We start from the raw sequence: 15,732 nt of genomic DNA, 5'->3' as shown, positions 1-15,732 counted from the left end.
TCCACGCCCACCCCGTTATCTTTCTGCCATCATTGATCTGTCAGAGGAGATCTGCAGAGCCACCATGCTCTCTCTAATAGCTACAAAAGGGCTTCTGGCCTGTCTTTCAGGAGCAATGTTCCTTGTGCTTGGCACTGCGAAGACCTGAGTTCTACTCAGTATCCACACTTCATTTCACTGGGCCTCAATTTCCTCAGCTATAAAATAGAGCTCCTCTCTCACTTCAGTACTTTGCAAAATTATTATAAGAATCAAATGAAATAATAAGAGTTGCCCTAAGAGTGAGCATTGTGTGCCAGGTTCCATGCCAAATACTTTATGAGCATTCTCTTCATTAATTTTTACAACAGCTTTGTAAGATAGGATAATAATGTCCCTATTTTATGGATAAAGAAACTCAGGCTTCCAGAGAACTTGATCAAGGTCATACAGCCAGTGAAGGGAGAGTTGGGAGATGAGCCCAGGACATCTGACTCCAAAGACCCGTGAATTCCTCTGCCTTATAATTTCTATGCACCAACTATTAATATTAGAGAAATGTACATCTTTGTTTTGATTATTTCCATCCCATCTTTCCCTCTACCCTATCCCTCTTCTTTCTCCAGTTCCCCAAACTGACCCAGACCAGACCCTAGAAGTGCTCAAATAGGAGCTGTGGAAGAATTGGCAGGTCAGCAGCCCCAAGGATGGGGCTGGGTATCCCCCACTCCCACTGCTGCCACAGGGAATCAATGTAGAGACAGGCATCCAGGAAAAGAAAGGATTTGCCTCTCTGAGCACCCAGAAGACTAAGTCAGGCTCACCTTCCCTTCTTCACCTCACCCAGGAGTGCACTGGCAAGGCACTCCTCTTTGGCAAAAGAGACTTTGGATCATTAGCTTCTGCTGTTTTCCTAGCTGCATTCAAACAACTAGGTTCTAAATATATGATTTTTTTTTTTTTAAGCAACTGGCCACACCCATTCATCAGTACCAAGCGGGCCCCTGCTGAGGCCCCACTGCAGTCTTGATGTGGCCAGAGAACCCAGGAGGCTGGGCAGCAGGCTGTGCTGGGTGGACCCAATTGCTGCCCAGCTGGGCCTGGTGGGGAGGCTTTTGGTGGTGTTGCTAGGCAACCTGGGTAATTGGAGAGGCCACAGATTGGGCTTCTGGGCCACAAAGATTAACAGCCTCCTTCATCACACTGCAAACCATCATTCTGCTCAGTTCCAGAGGCCTACAGCAATCTCTATGGTTATAGCCTGAAAGAGTGCTTTTTTAGCTACAGAAATTAAGAACCAGCTTTTCAATATTATGGGTTTGTGGCTGTGGTTGTTTCTTTTTGCTACGTCTCTGAGGATACACTTGGAATAAATAGACAAAAGATCTAAAAATAAAAAATGTCTTTACAACCCTCTTTTCTAAAAGTTTTCCTTCTTCCTGAAGCAAAACACACTTGCCCTCAATTGTGAGGGCAACTCAGGTAGGGACGCTCTGCTTCCTGAGGTGTCTGCATGCCCACTACACATTAAGCTTCTTCCTTAGAATCTAGCAACTGTGGCTGTCTTTCAGGGTTAGGGGACCAGGGCCTTGATCATGTACAAGGCCACTCAGCACAATAATGTCTTTGTGTCTCTCCCCTTCTAAGACAATCACAATAACTCCCATTCCCAGTCCACAGAACCACTGTCACCCACATTATTTCAATGGATCCTCGCCTGTGAAGAAGACGTGATTATTATTCTCATTCTACAGATGAACTACTAAGGCAAAACGTGGTACCCATAATGACATGCCCAGTCACAGCAAAGCTGGGGTACCAACCCATTTTTCTGAGGCCAGATCCTAGGCTCTCCACTACACCACACTGCCTCCCCACAGAGCTACTTGAGATAGTACATATATTTTAGTATGCTATTAATAATATGAAAAACAGTAATAATAATACACACTGGTTGGTGTAGAGACACAAGAACGTCATCCTGTATCTCCTACTATCCTCAACACACCATCCTTGTTGATTGCAGTCAGGCTTTCAAAGCTGCCTCATGTACACTGAGGAGTACAGTCTAGAAGAGTTCCCAAAGATGGACACACTATTTAACTAGGTTAACAGAGCTAGCACAGCACAGCATGGGGCTGAAGGAAAACCCTGATGCTGAGCCGTCCTCTTTCATTCAAAGACTTGACTCTGCTTGACAGCATTACAACACTACGTCAGTCCTGTTAGTAAGGAGGCAGGATCATGGCTTTCATGAGAATTTGTAGGTATTTTTCAAAAAGGCTTCCACTGCTTCATCTAAAATGTTTCTTAAATACTGGTCCATTGATAGTGAGCTACTATGCCGGCTTGCCTGGGACTAGTGATTTCTTGGGATGTGAGTCTTGGGGTGCTAAAATCAGGACAGCACTGGACAAACTGAGAGGATAATTAGTCAATCTATCATAGACCACCTACATCAGAATCATCTGGGGACGTCATCAGGTGAAGATGGCTGGTTCTAATCTTAGGGCAGTGGCTCTTAACACCAGCTACACATCAGAACTGTCTGAGGAGAGTGTAAAACAGTGTTGACGTCTGAGCTCACCCCAGATCAATGGAATTAGAAACTCTGGAGCTAGGGCCTGAGTGCTGGTATTTTTTAATGTGCAGGCAAGACTGAAAACTCCTGCCCTGGAGATTTGGATTCATAGGGTCTGGGGTTTTGCCCAGGGATCTGCATGTCTTTTTAACAGCTCCCCGGGGTATTCTTAGGTCCACCACATGTGATAACCAAAGAATTGTTACTTGATTTGTGCATTCATTGGACAAGCATTCCCTGAATGCCTCATATATGTTAGGCTATGGGAACACAAAGAAAAAATGAAAAAACGACTACCTCCTGTTTCCCACGCCCTCCCTATCCAATGAGGAATAAAGACCCACAAATTGTTCCAACACAGATTCAGATTTAGATTTAAAAGTGGGTCAGCATCATCAGAGTGGTTATGGTTATTCAGTTCCCAGAAGCCTAGTATGGTAGATTAAAGAGGGAGCATACTATTTGCCATTCCTTCCACTAAGAGGTAGGGTTTATTCCTCCTCTCCTTGCATCAAGGCAAGCCCCGTGACTGGTTTCGACCAATGATACATGGCAGAAATAGCGCAGGGTACCTCCTAAGGCCAGCCCTTCAGAGATCTGCAGTCCCCACTTTTATTCCTCTTGGAATGCTCCTCCCTTTGTGAAGCCTGACACCACATAAGAAGGTTGACTGCCCCGAGGTGGCCCGAGGTAGCCACTCACATGGAGAGAGAGGCCACGTACACAATCACCAGAATGCCAGATTTATCAGTGAAACCTTCTGGGACCTTCCAGCCCAGCTCATCCATCAACTGAATACAGATGTTCCTTGACTCATGATAGGGTTACATCCTGACAAACCAATTTTAAGTTGAAAATATTGTAAGTGGAAAATGCATTTAATACACTTAACCTCCCGAACATCATAGCTCAGCCTAGCTTCCCTTAAATGTGCTCACAACCTTTTCATTAGCCTACAGTTGGACAAAATCATCTCACTGCCACTACCCAGGATCACGAGAGAACATTGTACTGCATATCACTAGTTTGGGAAAAGATCAAAATTCAAAGAACTGAATGCATATCACTTTCACAACATCATAAAGTTGAAAAATGGTTAAGTCAAATCATTGTTAAGTCATGGACCATCTGAAGAGCCAAGTGATGGACCCCAGCTGACAGCTGAGCAGAAAAACGGAAAAGAATCATGACAAAATAAAATGGTTGTTCTTGTAAGCTACTGCGTTTTGAGGGGGTTTGTTATACAGCAATCACTACCCACACACCTCATCAGAACTAGAAGACAGAATGACATCCCAGCATTTTGCCTTCCCATGAACACTTCCTCTTTGTATCCCTCCATAGAGTAGATGCAGATGTCTCATCTGAAATAGCCTCCCAATTAGTCTCCATCTGTTTCCACTCCTGCCCCTTCCAAAGCAAAACAAAACACAATCGTAAAGCAGAATATAGCAACTCTTTGATTAAATAAAATTCTCCAATGGTTTCCCATTATCTTTGAGATAAATACAGGCTCCTTACTATGACTGATCAGGTTCTGCAGGACCTAGCTCCTGCTTCTTCATGGAATTCTACCACTCTCCCCCAACATCTCTGTGCTGTAACTGCAGGGCCTTCTTTGTGTTCCAAGAACACACCCCGGTCTCTCCTGCCTCAGGGTCTTTGCCCTGGCAGTTCTCGCCACCAAACCCTTTCTTCTTTACCCCTCACACACCCGGATACATACACACAAGGCTAGTTGCTTCAGAACAAATAGCACCTCCTTGGAAGTCTTCCCAAGCAAACCATCAAGTAAATGAAGAAGGAAGGAAGAAGTATGGAATAATAATAGAAAGAGCAATGAAATTACGGCAGTCAGAAAACCCTGGTTGTTGCTCCAGTTTTGCCCCTGCGTATCTGAACAAGCCACTTCACCTCACCTGATCAGAATCCTCGCCCCCATCATGATGCACGTGGCCCATGATGTTTATGTGTGCCATATACCAGAAGTCTTCACATTTTTTGCTCAAGTCCCCATAAGAATTTTTAAAACGCTATGACCCTCTCACACATTTTTAAGTTAATAACTAAAGTTATTTTTATCAAGTTAAAGTAGTTTCCAAGGCAGAATTTTCTGGCACAGTCTTTATTAGAGGCATGCTTTAGATATATTTTCACCCAAACCTTGGAGCTACAGATTTAACTTGTTCAATTTATGGAAATTTTCTATGTAAGAAACATCCAAACCTACAGAGAATTTTCATGAGTTATTTGAGCCCAACTGACAACAATTGCCAGGAAGCAAAATCTCAATGGATTAAGAAAATGTTCCAGAGAATGGCAGTTTTGCAGCTTATTTTATGCATTAGAGTCAAAGGAGGGAACCTAAGGAAGGTTTATGAAATCCATTGGTGGTAGATTAAGGGGATGGGAGAAAGCAAAGTGGGGAAATCTCTGGGATTGGATAGAAAGTAAAACAGAGAGACAGATACTTCTTTTACATTGGTGGGTACAGGATACTTAATAATTAACATTTATAGACCATAGAGATGGTATTTGGGGAACAAGATAACAATGAGAAGAATTTCTGTGGTCTCATACTCAGGTGTGGTGGGCTGTACCCTATGGGGTATGGAAAAGGAGATTATTCTGACATTTCAAAGGTATGTTATCTTAGTTGCAAAAAGACAATTGACAGACTCACTTCAAGTAAAAATTGACCTTTGTCAAGGAAGCTACAGGCCTAGGATGTGACTCCCTGCCATAAGCCGCTTTTAGTTAGGAATTTTTATGTTCAGACCATCTTATGTGGTTACTTTCGGTCTCTGAGTCTGTACAGACTGCCCTGCTGGCTTCCCCTGAGCTTGTCAGAGTTAGTATGTGTCTCCTTTTTCATCCACAAAATTGTCTACCATATAATTCAATTGTCAAAGCCAGTCCTCACTGTTAAACCCATCAACCAAACCAGAATATTTCTGTCTGTAAGAAAATCCACCTTCATTTCTAAAAATTTCTATAAATGTATTCATTTTCATCCCCATGACAACTGGCTCAAGTCCCAATTCTAATTTTACAATACATAGATAAAGAGCTAAAGCATGTTTAAAATAAAGTAGCATAATGGTTAATAGTATACATTATAGAGGAAAGGTACAAGAGATCAAATCCTGATTTGCCACTTAATAACTGTGACTATCGGCAACTTATTAAATAAACCTCTGGGTGCCTTGGGAACCTCATCTGTAAAAAGATAAGTATCTACTTTATAGATCTGATGTGAGTATTAGTTTATTAATCTGTAACACCCTTTGAACAGTGTCAGGCACATAATTAGCATTAAACAAGTTTTTGTTTTGTTTTTTAATAAATACTAAGAGTCTGTAGTAAGGCACGACCCCTATAGTCTATTTTACCTAATTTCTCTCTGCTTGCTCTCTCAGAAACAGAGCATTCTCCAATTATCCTTCTGGTTTTTATATCCCCAAGCAACCCACCATAGAAAGATTCGATGAGGGTCTAGTAAATCCAGAGCAGGTAAGCAATGAATTAGAGTTGAAAAGGAGAGCTTAAAAGAATCTAGACAAGCACCTGGATTCAGGAAAGAGTACCAGTAGAACCTGACAATCTGGAAACTGACTCCCTTAGAGTTATCCATGTCCACGTCCCCCTGTTCCAGGGCCACTGGCATATTCGACACAAACTTCCTGGACACATTAAGTAAGAGCTCAGTAAAATTCCTAGTGCCCCATCTACAGCTCCATCTCTTTCTCTTTTACTTAAGAAAGCACAAGGATTAGTAAGCAGCATATCCCTGAATTTGCTCCAAAGTGTACACATGTAAATCATTTGTAAATTTCAGTACTTTTATTAGGAAGAATAGATTAGTTGTGATCCAGCATACACCTGAGGCCAAGCACCCATAGATCAGGACACAAGACAAGTCAGGAGGCTCTTCATGAACCATCATAAAGTCCTAAAAAGGAAGTCCTACAAGGGAAGGTTCATTTCCTCAGACAGGTAGGGTCCCCATCAGGCCTGGAGACCTTGGTATCATCTCCTCCATGTATCAGCCACACTTCTGAAACACAAATCAGATGATGTCTTCCCTTTGCTAAATCCCTTCAATAGTCACCTAATGCCCTTGGTATAAAAATCTAGGTTCCTTAACAAGGCACACATGGGCCTCATGACCTGAGCCCTGCCTATTTATCCACTCTCATTTTTTCCCATTCCTCCATATACACCCTATACTTCGGCCATAATGAGCCCCCAGCAATTCCAGCTCCCTCCCTCCACTAGGACTGTTCCTGAGCATGTCCCTCTACTAGACAATCTTCCCTTCCCAATTTGTTCTTTTGATGAAGTTCTAACACCCTCTTCAAGACTCTGTCTGTGGGCACAGAGCCAGGAGTGCAGTTTCCAGGCTCTCGCTCTCACGTGGAAAGGTGCTGGCTCAGATAGTAAATGGCCATCAACTGTGACTGGATGGCCATCAGCTGTGGCTACTTGGCCATCAGCTGTAACCAGTGAGCCATTGGCCACTAATATAACTGCCGTGGCTACGCTAGCAGCAAGTGGGGGCTAGCAAGTAGATGATGGCTGAGCTAGCAAGAGCGGATTGCAGCTAGCAAGTGGGGTTGGTTGGTTGGCAAAGAAGTGGATGGCAGGTTGCAGATAGTGTGGCTCCTGCTTCCTGTGTCCCCAACCCAGCCACCAGCGAGAATGTAGTGGTATGACCCCCCTACCTATGGCTCCGTGGGTGTTCCTTTTTGGCCTCACCATGTCCTGCGTTCTTATGTGGGGAGCGGGACCAGAGACCCTGCATGCCACCCCACACGACACAGTCCTAAACATCTCCTCTGCAAAGCCATATTGAGCATCTACCACGTGCCTGCCATTGTGCTAGGCACTGGATACAGTGGAAAACAAAGCAGACATGGTAGAATTAAATGCCCTCTTAGTTCCCTCAGCAACTCCTGCTCCTCTCTAGGATGCCATTGTCTTCTTTATATGATCGCCATCTCCTCCACAAGGCTGTGAACACCCTGAGAATAGGACTGCTGTTTTATTCATCTTCAAATCCCTATCACGGAGCCTATGGAATGCATCAGTAAATGTTTGCAAGACTCCTCTACTCACAGGGGATTCATCAAACATTTCTGTATCAGAGATATTAAAGTTGCTGGTTATACAACTGTGAACCAACAGACACTGTCACTGCCCTCTTGGGACCAACAGAGCACTTGATTGAATGAATGAATGGGTTAACAAAACAGGGAAGGAGTGTGCTCTTCTCCACTTGGATGAAGTAGCCTAGAGCAGGGGATATACAGGAAGTGAGAAGCTGATGTCTAGGAAGTTGGGAAATGATGATGTCCTTTGATTCTTTCTGATACAGAGAAACTTATTAGCCATGTGACCTTTGGCAAATCATTTAGCCTATTTGTATCTTCATTTCCTCATCTGTAAAATGGGGATAATATCACAACAGGGTTATGGTGAAATGAGATAATGCATTTAAAAGCAGAGTTGGTTTTAGGGACTAGCAGTTCCCATCACTTGTTCAGTGTGAATGTGCAGATTTAGAAACACAGCAGGAAAGCCTGCTGGGGACAACACCTCCCTCAAGTTCCAAGTTCCAGCTCTGGGCCAGAGTTCTTACCTCAAACCCCCAGGAGACACCTTCCTTATTGAGCCCCACCCCCACCCCTTCTTCACCTCCCTCTCTTCATTGTTCTGTGTTTACAAGACTGCATAAGTACTTTCAAGGCCAGAAGTTGACTTATACATCTTTATAAGCCTAACAGAGTGGGGGAGGTGGCAGTTAGGAAGGGACGTGGTAGGAATGGGGCCAAAAAGAAAGGAAGAACATGGATGCACATTGAGGCTCCATATGTGCCAGCTGGGTGTGTGACATGCATTGTCTCATGTCATCTTCGTAACAATATCATCTTACAGATGAGGAAACTGAGGCTCAGGAAGAGAAAAGAAGTGGGATATGAAATCAGGTGTCTCTGTGACGCCAAAATAATTTTCCTCTATGCCATACTGAAACACCAGCTTATAGATGATCATTCAATGTTTGTGAAATAAATTTCAGTTTTCTTATTCCCAGGAAGAGCAGAAATTGTGTGTATTCCCCCACCCCAGAGAATCCAGATACATGTTCAAACAATGATGAGTAAACAAATGAATAATAACAAAAACGTAAATGAATGAAATCCCTCAGATATCCCATACCAGGAAGGAGGAAACAAATAATCCTGGGGAGGCGCCTTGCAGGAAGAAGCAGAGACTGTCCCCCCTGACTGTGGTCTCAAGTGCCCTAGACAGGTCAGAGGGAGAGCACCACAGGAGGGCTAGGAATTTACTCAGTTGAAGGGAGGAAAAAACTGGGAGGCAGGAGTTGGGGAGTTACTGGGGAGAATGTAATCAAGGGAGAGAAGACAGAGCAGGGATGAGGAAGAGCATTACCTGGTCCTTCCATCATGTCCCTGCGGAAAAAAACAAGAAACAGCCCCCTGACTCCTGGCCTAACGTGCTGCCAACTTGAAAAAGAAAGTTGCAAGATCCCTAGCGGCCACTTCTGACGGCTACTCCGGAAGGGAGGTTGCCAAGGAAGCACTCTAACCAGCCCTGCGCCTCCCGCTGCCTCCACCTCTGCCCCCATGCTTCCTGCCACCAACTCTCTTGTCCCCAAGGAGGGACTCCCTCCACCCGCTCCCAGCTCCCGCAGCTTACCTCCTTCCCTCGGTAGGCCAAGGGGCGTCCCAGGCAGGACAGGCTGCTCCCCGGGTCCGGGCGTCCCCCGCCAAGGGGCTGCTTCTACTGCCCTGACTTTCTGCGCTGACAGGCACTCCTTGGCCCCTCCCCGAACTAAATTTGTCTGACAGGTTCCCAGCGGCTCTGCACTGGGGGAGGGAGCCTGAGGAAATCCTCTCCCAGCCCTGACCCCGGGCCTGGGCCAGGCCAGCCAGCTCCGCAGTCTCACTCCTGGGCTGGCCCTGGATGAATGAGTCCTCCCCCTCCGCCTGCCTGGGTCTGAGCCAGGGAGCCTGTGACAGCCTCTCTGCTCTTTCTCCGTGGTCATGGCATTGAACTCCATCCCTCCTCTGAGTCCTACCCTCCTGCTCTATGTGTGGGTCTTCTGCCTTCCATTCTCAGCTCTCTGGGGAAAGACCCTGCATCTGGTTGTACTCTGGAGGGAAGCCAGGCCTGATACCGGGCACCAGGGTGGGTGAATTGATGACGCACAACAGGAATTTAGTCACAAGCCCCTGGCTCTTTCCACCAAACTGGTTAGAACCTGGGCCCTGGTGAAATAGGTCTGCCAGTTTCTGATTATTCATTCAACGCACTTTGAGAATGACTCGCCTGTGGTAGGCCCTGGGGATGAAGAGGTAGATTAACAGGTCCTTGCCCTTATGCTCTACTAGGAAGAGAAGAATGACGTTCTTTGGTCGATGCTGGCCCAAGATTCAGGCGGCAGGGATCAGAGGGGCTTCACCCCCTAGGGGAGGGTTCTGGAAAAGCTCCTAGAGGAGATAGCATACAAGGTGGGTTTTGAAAAATGAGCAGGAGTTCTCCATAGTTGTTAGGGGAAAGAGCAGCACAGTTCCACTGGAGAGGCCAGGCAACTGAACTGGACAGACCCTAACAGGAACTACTACAAGTCAGAATCGAGCAGGGTGTGTCAAGTCAGGTAGGGCTTCGTGCACCTTACTAAAGGGCTTGGACTTTATCCTATAGGTACTAGGGAGTCACAGAAAGGTTTTTAACTAGGGAGACAGAATTTCAGATTGCATTTTAAATAGATTGTTGGGGCGTGCAGTGTGAAAAATAGTTTTGAGGGGACAAGATTGGAGGCAAGAAGACCAGCCAGGCTGCTGCAAGAGTCAAGATAATGGATAAAGTGGACTTCACCAGGGCCCAGGCAGGAGAGCAGAGAGGAAGGAAGAGATTCAAAAGATGTTAAGAGAGTAGCACTGATAGAGCTTAATGAGTAAGGGAAGAGTTTTCGCCCTTGTGACCTAATTATCTCCCAAAGGCATCGTCTCTAAATACCATCACACTGGAGGTTAGAGCTTCAAACATATGAATTGTGGTTGGGGGTGGGGACACAATTCAGTCCATAGAACCAGGTATACTGTCCACCATAGGGCTGAGCAGGAAGGCAAGACTCAGATGCCATAAAAGTAGATGAGAACTGGAGGGGACAGAGCAAGTAGGCTGAATGGGGTGGGGTGGGGTGGGGTGTTCGGAGGTGCCCCAAAGCACTAGAGAGGGGCAGCTGAGGTGTTTTATAGTGAGCTCGTACCTGCGTATGAGGGAGGTACACCCCACCCCAATTTTCTAGCTAAAGTAGATGGCAAAGTCACCTGCTAGGAGTTGGAGGGATCAAGGTTGGGTAGAAGATTGAAGGAAATGGTCAAATGTCTGAAAAAAAACAGCTAGGAAGAGAGGAGGAACATGGCCAAAGTATTATCGAGGTTCTCAGAAGGATATCCAGAATCCAATCAGAACGGCACAGATTCACAATGAGAAGAGAGGGAGGGGCCCTCAGGAAGTGAGAAACTAAGGAAAGCAGGTCCTGTCTACAGTGATATGACAGTAAAGTCAATGCAAAATGGTTGAAACCCAAGGTGAATGCCACCAACTCTATTCAGCCCCCAGGACTGGAGATTGAGCTTTCACATAAAATGGAAAATGTCTACAGAAAGAAGGTAGACTTGTTTTTGACCCCTGCTCAGAAGAGCTATGGGCAGTCATGGAAGTGCAAACAGCATAGAAGACAAAAACATTGGCCGTTCTTGGTCACAGCACTGCAAGGAGGAGGGTGGTTGTGCCAGGTCTACTTCAGTGTCTAGTTCTCCCCACCACAGAAAGCTGGATCTAGCATATCAGAGGTACAAATGACCATTCCAACCCTCCAACCAACCTCCTTTGTTCTTATTTCATCTTCAGCAAGGTACTTCCCAATTACGGTTTGGTTTCCTTAGCTGTGTAATTTCAGAAAGTAAAGGTGTCTGCCCATACTGAACACACATAAGTTAGGGAGCTCTTAGTGAACAAAGCCTGTGTCTTATTTATCTCTGTGTCCCCAGCACCCAGCACAGGGTGTGACATTGAGTTGGGGTTCAAAAAGGTATTTTTAAAACAGATCTGAGGAGGGCTGATATGAATTTTTTTTTGTAAATTTGTAAATTTTGTAAAATTTGTAAATTTTTTTGTAAATTCTTATATAGGAGTTGTACATCAGTTGCATGTGAATTTTATTAACGTGAATCAGTACCTACAAATCACATCAGTTCCGAGAGCTTGACAAGCTCATGTTTCTAAGCTTGCAAACCTCAGAGCCTGACCTTGGATTGTGACAACTTCACCAAGATCATGCCCCTGTGAGGCCAGCAAATCAGTTTCCTTTGCAATGCTACCCAAACTAGCATCATCCCTCCCCACCTATCAGTGGCCTAAAGGATCTTTTATTATTTGGATGTTTCAATTTAAATTTCTACAAATGTTTGTGCGGCTTTTTTTCTCCAGCAGCTCTTAGCTGCTCAGGCAAAGAACATAAAAGGAAGGTGGCAGGATTGATTCAGGTTTGGATGCTACAGAAAGGCAGCACCAGGTATTCTTCCAGCCCCCCACAACCTCTTTTCTCTGAGAACAGCTCCTACTCACACCATCCCTCGGAACTTTGGCCGTCATATATGTCTTCTGTGACCAGCATTGGTCACAGTGATTGGACCAGAGCAGGAGGACATTTGATTCAAGTAGGCCCAATTCGTTCCCCTTTCCTAAAAATTTGCAGTGGGGACAGGAAGACCCTACTCTTTCTCTACTTGTAGCTGAAACTAAAAGAAGTAAATCTGGGAGCGAAAGAGAGTTCCTTGTGTGGAGATGCAGAGTAAACTAACCTCTTCCATGTCGCTCTGAGCTTACCACCTTGTAGGGGGGATAACCCAGACTTTCCCTCCTCTGTGTTTCCTTCACTCTCCACACAGACTACTTCACTTCTGACACTTCTGGTTATCAAATGTTTGTGTAGGGAAGTTCGCCCACCAAACAGTTCTCTGCAATACTAGTTGGGTGTCCTACAATTTAACTTCATTCTGACACTATCTACCTGCAAATAAGTGTCAGATCTCACATGTTAAGGGCCTAGTCCCACAAGACTGCCCCTCCACTTCAGATGCCAGTCGCAAGTAGTAGGTTCCCCAGGTTACCCACAACTTCTGTCCAACTTGACTACAAACCAAAGATTCTCATATTTCCCTTCTTGGGGTTTGATTAATTTGCTAAAGTTGCTCGGGGAACTCAGGGAAACACATTTACCAGTTTATTGAATGATATGATAAAGGATATAGATGAACAGGCAGATGAAGAGATACATTGGGCAAAGTCTGGGAGGGTCTCATACATAGGATTTTCTGTCTCCTTGGAGTTGGGGTGTGTCGTCCTCCCAATATGTGGATGTGTTCACTAACTTGGAAGCTCTCCAAACCCCATACTGTTGGGATTTTATGGAGGCTTCTTCATGTAGGCATGATCAAATATTAACTCTATTTCTAGCCTCTCTCCCCTCTCTAGAGATTAGTGGGTGGGGCTGAAAATTCCAAGCTTCTAATCACAGCTTAGTCTTTCTGGTGACCAACCGCCATCCAGGAGCCATCCAGAGTTACCTCATTAGAACAAAAGATGATCCCAGTGCTCCTATCACTTGGGGAATTACAAGGGTTTTAGGAGTTCTGTGCCAGGAACTGGAAGCAGAGACCAATATGTATTTTCTATTATTTCACCCACATCATAATACTTACCATAATGTATTTAAATTATCTATGTCTTTCTCTTTTCCTGCTAAAGGGCATGCCCCAATAGTATGAGTTCTTTAAAAGCCAGTGACCTTCTCTGTTTCATCTTTGTATCTATGCACTCATGCCCAAAATATGACACAAAGTATGAAACAATAAATGTTTGTTGAACTTTCGAACTGGGGAGCATAGACAAGGTTCCCTCCTTTAGCAAAGGAAGGCTCCCTAACCACCAGCAGGTGTCAAGTCATGTCTCTGTGGCTTCTGGCCAGCAAGCTCCTTGTCTGAATCCTAATCCTTCGTGGGTGGTAAAACTATAGGTGAGTCACTGGATGTGTGTAGAGTGATCTGTCCCAGATCAGGGGACACTCAATAGCAAGCAATATAATCTAGGCTGCATAAAGTTACTCGTTGTAATATTCTAGATTCCCTAGAGCATGTTTCCCAAATGCTGAGTTCTCTCCTAAATGTGTTAGATGAACTGAAAAATATAAGTATCTCAATAAATTAGCTTTCCTTCTGAGATTTAGCATTATAAATCCAAGAGAAGTATAAAATCTTAAAAAGAGATTCTGTTTATGAAGATATACTAACCATCCACAGAAAACCCGGTTCAGCAGAACCTTAAAAAAAACCTATATGAAATGTAAAGAATTTTTTTAAATGCATGTCTGACCTTGACTGGTATGTAAGGAATCCACAGGAGTAAGCAATCGTGAGAGCCTTATTTGCCCCGGAAGGCATACATGGAACCCTAGTGACCTAATACTACGGATCCCTAGTGACCTAATAATACCTATGTTTTCACAGGCCATAGAAGGAGACAAGGCAGAGCCTTCCCAAACCCCAAATTGCTGCTGTCCTCAGTGGGCAGTGGGTAAACTAAGAAAAAACAAAAAACAAAACCTGCCAAACTAGGGGGACTGTGGGGATGTGGGCCTGTCTTGTCTTAGCCTTGGATCAGAGTAAAGTAAAACAATAAACAAAAAAATTTCTCTCCTGAGAATTCTCCACCCCGTATCTCCACTAATATGTATTTACCTAGAGACATACTCACCTTATCTGTGTAGCCCCAAATACTTCAAAATAAAAATTAAAGTTTTTCTGGATTGTTAGGACCTTTGGGCACTTGGAAGAAAACAAATCTAAACTCTCTCTTGAAGAATACCATTCAACCCAGGCCTCAAAGTTTTCCCACAAAGTTTCAAGTAACATGACTCACAATATATTTTTTTAAAGTCTCTACCCACACAAGGAAACAAACAAATTCCAACAAGTAGAAGCAACCAAATCACAGACATTGTTATTATCAGCTATTAAATATAATTTAATTATCTTTAAAGTTGAAATAAATTAAAGAGGGGATTTAAAAGTACAACAAAGGAAAAAGTTACCAGTAGTGTAGATTGCCTTCCCCAATGTGAGTGGGCCTTATCCAATCCACTGAGAGTCAGAATAGAACAAAACATGGAGGGAGGACGAATTCACCCCTTTCACTTCCTGCCAGTGAGGTGAGACACCTCATCTTGTCTACTCCGGGCCTTGGACTGAGATGTAATCAGCTCCCCTGGTTCTTGGACCTTTGAATTTGGACAGAATTACATCTCCAGCTTTCCTGGGTCTCCAGCTTTCAGACAGCAGACTGTGGGACTTCTCAGCCTCCAAAATCACGCGAGCTACTTTATCATATATATGTACCATGTTTCCCCAAAAATAAGACCTAGCTAGACCATCAGCTCTAATGCGTCTTTTGGAGCAAAAATTAATATAAGACCTGGTCTTATATTAAAATAAGACCGGGTATTATATCATATTATATTATATCATATCATATCATATCATACCCGGTCTTATTTTACTATAAGACCGGTCTTATATTAATTTTTGCTCCAAAAGATACATTAGAGCTGATTGTCCTGCTAGGTCTTATTTTTGGGAAAACATGGTACATCTGGAGAACCCTGACTAATACAAGTAGAATATACGATAGCATTACTTAATCTACTCTATCACTTACTGCCATACTTTGTTAATGCAAAGGGCGTTCCTTAAACTGCGAATCTTGCTGGCAGAAACCCTACTCAAGTGGGAGGATTTGTCTTTTTTACGCGTATTCATCGGGGTTCTTAATTGCAAATAACAAAAACCCAACCAGGGTATTGTACACAGAAAACAAATTTATCACAAGGATATTAAGTAGCTCATAGAATCAATGCGGGGACTGAGAAGAAGCATCATATTCTGGGCTGCACAATGAGAAACAACCCAAATCAAGTTGCGGAACTGGTCCGGTGACAGGGATACCACTGCCATGGCGATGAAGCTCTAGACAGGCAGCGTATGCCAGTGGTAACACTAGCACTGAATACTGAACTCATCACC

General features: G+C 44.2%; 2 protein-coding genes across 4 annotated transcripts in view; one reads left to right on the top strand and one right to left on the bottom strand.

Moving 5' to 3' along the window:
* Positions 1-9,488, bottom strand: part of RHBDL2 (rhomboid like 2) — a 45,325-nt gene extending 35,837 nt beyond the window's left edge. The window contains exon 1 of the mRNA XM_081056521.1: positions 9,281-9,488. The gene's annotated coding sequence lies outside the window, so the exon portion shown is untranslated. The remainder of the gene's footprint in view (positions 1-9,280) is intronic.
* AKIRIN1 (akirin 1) overlaps positions 1-15,732 on the top strand; it is a 96,150-nt gene that overhangs the window by 52,929 nt on the left and 27,489 nt on the right. The gene's annotated exons all lie outside the window — the stretch shown is intronic.

This window comes from Rhinolophus hipposideros, assembly GCF_964194185.1.
Source record: "Rhinolophus hipposideros genome assembly, chromosome: 8".
NCBI lineage: Eukaryota > Metazoa > Chordata > Mammalia > Chiroptera > Rhinolophidae > Rhinolophus > Rhinolophus hipposideros.
This window is presented reverse-complemented; position numbering and strand designations above follow the sequence as displayed.